Raw genomic sequence first — 6,000 nt, 5'->3', positions numbered from 1 at the left:
ATCGGTTTGGAGTTGTTCTCAGGCTCCAGAGGATCGCTGGGACGTCCACAACCCATCGCCCAGCGTATTTGTTGAGTCGGTCAAAGATGCGTGACTTAAGTCCTTGGAGGACCATGCCATTGGCGTGTTCGACCTGACTGTTAGTTCATGGATGTCCGACCGAGGCCTAGTCGATCCTGATGCCGTATCCGTCGCTGAAGTTTAGGAACTTTTTTCCGGTGAAGTTAGTCCCGTGGTTAGTGATGATATAGTTGGGAACGCTAAATCGGTAGATGATGTCAAGGAAGAATTTGACTGCCTCCTCCAACCGGATGTTGGTGATGGGTTTGGCCTCTATCCACTTGATGAATTTGTCGACCGCTACGAGTAGGTGAGTGAAACCACCTGGGGCCTTTTTGAGGGGTCCTACCATGTCGAGGCCCTAGACCACGAATGGCTAGGTGATAGGGATGGTTTGGAGCTCTTGTGCTGGCAAATGGGTTTGTCGAGCGTAGAACTGGCATCCCTCACACCTGCGAATGACTTCCTCTGCATCTCATAGTGCGGTGGGCCAGTAAAAACCTTGGCGGAAGGCTTTTCCAACCAGTGACCTTGGGGCCGCGTGATGCCCGCAAATGCCGGCATGAACCTCGAGGAGATCCCTCCCTTGGCTAGGGAGGATACACTTCATGAGTACCCCTAATGGGCTCCGTTTGTAGAGCTTGTCACCGAGTGCGACGAAGGTCTTGGCGCATCGAGCGATTCATCGGGCCTCTGTCCTTTCAGGCGGGAGAACCTCTTCGAGGATGTAGGCGAGTAGCGGTACTCACCAATCGGTTTGACCAGGTGCCAATACGGCGATGCTCGCGGGTGGCATAGAGGTACTGGGATCGGAGCCCCTAGGCGCTGGTTGTTCCGCAAGGTATGGTCACTGGTGCCGTGGTTTGACTTGCGAGCCCCATCTTGCCTTCCTTTGTACGCCTTCTGGTTCTTTCCGAGCGAGCATCCTCGGTCGATGGCCCGAGTCGGTTTTGGTGCGCCAGTCGGAGAATAGCGATCGGCAGGGTTTTCTATAAACCCTAGTCGGAGACACGGGGTCGGAGTCAGAGGCGGTCCTCGTGTCAGGCTTTCCGAGTGGAGGCCGTGCGAAGGCGGCCGAGGCCTGACGCTAGCGCTCCGATTGGAGAGGCCGTTTGGAGTTGGCCTAAGCCTGAGCTAGTGCTCCGGTCAGAAAAATGGGCCGAAGGTGGCCAGGGCCTGAAGCGAGTGCTTCGGTCTGTTGAATTTAGACTCTTGGGCCGGTTCAGAAGAAAAAAAGTCCATCCTCCTAGGCCGAGCCCTGGCATGGAAGCCGGTCCTCGAGGGACCCCGGGTTTATGAACCCAACAATAATAATAATAATAATAATAATAATAATAATAATAGTAATAATAAATAACAAAAATAAAAAGTAAAAATAATAAAATTAGGCTTCCCGGTGTTCAAACCGGTAGAGCCTTTGTTATTTCCTTTGTTTTTGTTTCTTTATCAAATAAACAAGTACAAGAATAAGTGTGGGGGAGATCTTTAGGCACAACTAACACACATTCAAAGATCTCCCACCAACACATTGCACAACACCGAATGATCCAACTTGTAGAAGGACGAAGCAGAAAGTTCCAGAGAGGATTGGTTAAACCTTTGGTTAAGCCAAACCACTCTGATCCCCTCAGCCCCTTCCTCATCAACGTTGGTTTGTCCAACATTACCCCTCATCTCTCCTAAATTTTGAAGTTTAAAAACTAAACATATTAAAAAGGCAAAACTTTTGACACTCAATCTCTGTGCTATTCTTTGATAAAATTTGCATACTTTTTATTCCTTACTAATATTCCTATAACTTGTGACCAACTATCATAGGGACCCCATGTTATCTAAGTAATTGGAATATGAGATATAGTAGGATGAAAATGAACCTTGCTCTCTTATGCAAAGAACTTGGGATTTATTTTACAAAATCAAAATTCAAATAGCATGCTTCTCAATGATATGCAAATTCCAACCAAAGCCATATCTGGTGATTAGAACTTAAAACCTCCATGATTATGCTACTTATTCCTGCATTGAGTTTTATCAAATCTTGTTGACCCTTGTTGAGAAAGTTATCATGCCCTCAAGATTAAGAACACGTACACCCACATACATAAGCTATTCCTACACTGGGAATACGCTAAAACATGCCTCCATCCACCCAAAATTCTGCTCCTACACTGGGAGTAGACAAAAAAACTTTGTTAGGAAAATACTCCATGTTTTACAAGATAGTGATCTCTCTCAATATGTGGTTTAAGAGACATGGGCTATGCAAAAGTATGAAAAAGAAAAAAAACATATGGACACAAGAAGGTCCAAAATAAAAAAAATAGGGACACATGAAGGTCCCAAGGTATTGAAAAAGATGAAGAAGATGAGCACGTGAAGGCTCATAAAAATGATAGCCATGTCTCGAAATAAAAGGCTAGAGAGAGATCACTCATACAAATGGAGTATAGTATAAATTTAGAAATGTTTTATCCACACACTTGCACTTATTGATCTAAGGGTATGACATCTTTCTCCTTGGATCCGAGCTTTGACTTAGCAAAATATGTAGAGTAAGTATGCCTTCATATCTTTCCCTACCCAAAGATCCACATAAGCTTTTTAGAAGTAGGAAAGAAAGAAGGCAACATTATGATATGCCTTGGTGAGGAACCAACCACATACTTGAGTGATTTGAGAGAATCATTTGAGGAGCTAAGCTATGTTTACATTTCAAAATAAAATGAAAAACCCAAGTTTCTGAACTAATTGATGCAAGGGAATTTGAATCCATGTTGTTTCATTATTCAAATACCTAAGATAATGTGGTAGACACTTCAAGGTTCACAAGTGCAAGTGAAGCTTGGAATAACTTGTATGCAGATATCATATCAAGGAGATGACCCATCTTAGTCCTAAACTTTACTCGAGGACAAGCAAAGGGCTAAGTATGGGGGAGTTGTTGGCGGTCCTTAACTCACATTTTTAACCGCCAACTATCACATAAAATCATAGCATACAACACCAAACCTAGAAATAGGGCTTTAAAACTAATCAATTCCACAAGTTTTGGTAATTATTCATTTACAAGAGGACATGTCGGGATTACATAGGAAAAGAGCCTAAAGTATACAAGAAATGCAACATTATAGACATCCAACATGAGCCCAAGGGGGAGGAGACCCACAACCAGACAAATCAGGGCCTATACAAGAAGAAGACATGCCCATAACTGAGGCAAATCCACCTTATCTTCATAGAATACAACCATGGGCCGAGTCACAATGATCACAAGAGGCGACCTACCAAAGATGGGTGCATTCGGGCTTAGCCAGGGTGCAGCCGCACCCCCACTAGCTCAGTTTGGCCCAGAATTTGGTCGGTTGACAGATACTGCTGTTGCTACGTTGGTTCCACGGGTATTGGATGGATTCAACATACCTAAAAGATGGTTTGCTCCTTCCATATGGAGATCAAGCACATTTCCAAGGACCCCCTCCTCTCTAGCTATAAAAGGAGGCTCTCTCCTACCTGTTTGGAAGAACACACAAGAGAAGAGCACAAGAGCAATAGAAGAGCAACACCACTCATGGGCTTAGACCCTAGCTAGCTCTAGTAAAGAAGTTAGGGAGAGATGTGAGAGAGAGTTCGGGGAAGAAGTGCCGAACTTGTCAGTAATCTTCCCCTGCTTGTACCTCGGCGAACACAAGCTTTGTACCTCGACGGGTATTTTAGTAAGTGTTTGTGGTTCCTTTGGTTATAAAGTCTTTGAGTAGTTGAGCTATACTTTTACTTGTTTGTGGGTTCGTCGTCCATTCCCGTGGTGGATGCTCTAGTAGAGGGCTCCTGATAAAGACGGATAACCCTGATCGACGCTAGAGTAGTAGTCGATAGCATAGATGTGGTGTCTAGGCTAGAGGTTACCTTTGTTTGACTCGTACCCTTCGATTGAGGGGTAGGAAATAGGTGGTGATAGCCATATCTGTCCCTCGTAATCCCTCATGTTTGGGTACGGCGTAGAGCTATAGGCTGGCCTCGCCTGGCAAACCAGGTGTGATCCGGTGCCTGAAGTAAGCAAGTAATAGTAGAGTTTATCTATCCTTAGACCCTAAGTCATGGGAATCCATCTCTACCCTCATCAAGCTATCCTTGTGTTGTCCTTGGATGAATTAGCTAGAAGAAATACATCCATTCCATGTGGAAAATACGATACTCTGAATACTTCTAGGTGAAAGCTGCAACGGTAATTCCGTGCGCTTGCGGAATCTTTCTGTTTGTGTTAAAAAATACCAATAGGAAGCCTGGCTGCAGCGGGTGAAGATCGTGCCCGGAGAGCACCTGGGTGATTGCCAGGGCTACGGTGGCTCCATGATGGGCGTCGTGGAGAGCCACCTTCCTCGCATGCACGGGGACATCCCGGAGGCAGGCCACCAACACGCCGCCCTGAGCATTTAGGGCGTTGGCCACATCATTTGCCGCCAACTGGAGGGCCTCCAGTTGCTCCGTTAGAGCTACAACAAGAAGAAAAGAGGTCGTCAGGAGGAGATCAGCAAAACATAATAATCAAGTACATGATAATCTTGAAGAACTTACCAGCGACCTTGGCATCAGATGCTACCAGTTACGCTCGGATAGCATTGGTCTCCCCTTCTACAGCGGCAAGGATGGCCTAGGAGGCACTCAGGGCAATCTCCGAATAGCGATCCATCACCGCATTCCACTCACAGAAATAACGGTAGACGTCATCTCCATTATAGGAGTCGGATGAGTCATCGGAAGATCCTGCCGGCGCCATCGATTCAGCATCTCGAGCGGGGCCAGAAGGCCCCACCACATGATGATGGGCACTAGCGGGGGATATAGCTCTGTAGACTAAGAGAAGTCAGTTAAGGCGATCATTGAGAAGAACAAAAGATGTAGACGGGATCTGCCTTACCCCTGACGGTAGAGGCATTGGCGCATTGGGAGTTCTTCCTCCAGGATATCACCAGCAGGGCGCTTGCCACCGGCCATGGTCTTAAGGAGGGAGAATAGTTTGGATCTGGAGAGGAAGGAGTTGTGCAACGATGGATATGAAGGCAGAAGTGGGTATGATCCTGGCCAGACCTTGAAGCTATATTTATAACCGCAGTAAGAAGCACTGGTGGAATTCCTCAGGTTGGGTAAAAACGAGTTTATTAGAAGGTGAAAGGTTGCTCCAGAGATCGAGGAGTCCACGCATGGCCAAATGAGGGTGCGACAGTTGTAGGATCATGGACTTGAAATCCTATTTACTAGAATTTTGGCATTCTCAATGAATTTCGGACCGTGGACCTGAAAATTTGTTCACTTCGACTTTGTGTTTTTACTTCGCTCTAAGAGATTGACCAGTCAAAAGGGTCGATCGACAAACTTAGGTCGGCTAGCGGAATGAGCCCGGTCTAGATGCTACCGATAGGAATAAAGAACTCAAGATGATGCGAGGAGGAAGATTAAAGAGTATCGACGGCTATCCCTGTTTAGGGCTTATTTGAAGTGGGGTGTTAGAGTGGACAAAAGACAGAGTACGTGCAACGGCCACAGAAGATAATTTTGGGATAAAATCATTTACTCCAAAATTAAGGGGCATGTGTTGACACCAAATTTTGACCAGTATATGTGAGAACCCTAGATTTTGAAATCCATTGAAGGAAGTCGAAATATTCGTAGAATTGGCTGAGTAAGCTACCATCAGGATTAGCTGGGTGGCATGACGTCATTATTCCAAGAATGGGCCTTGGCAGCGGGGAATAGCGATGGCCTGAAGCGAGAAGATACAGTGGACTTCATAGAGAGGGAAGTTTAGAGTCCAAGTTATCTTAATTTAGGATATTCTGTTTTCTTTTCTAAGTTTTCTAACCAGTTTTGTTCGACCAGGACTCATAGTCTAGCCACGGGTATAAATATTGGACCCTGGCTATTGTAATAGACATCTCTCATCGA

The sequence above is a fragment of the Miscanthus floridulus genome, chromosome 1, assembly GCF_019320115.1.
Source record: "Miscanthus floridulus cultivar M001 chromosome 1, ASM1932011v1, whole genome shotgun sequence".
Taxonomy (NCBI): Eukaryota; Viridiplantae; Streptophyta; class Magnoliopsida; order Poales; family Poaceae; genus Miscanthus; species Miscanthus floridulus.
The sequence above is the reverse complement of the archived record's forward strand: the minus strand, read 5'-3'. Positions refer to the sequence as shown.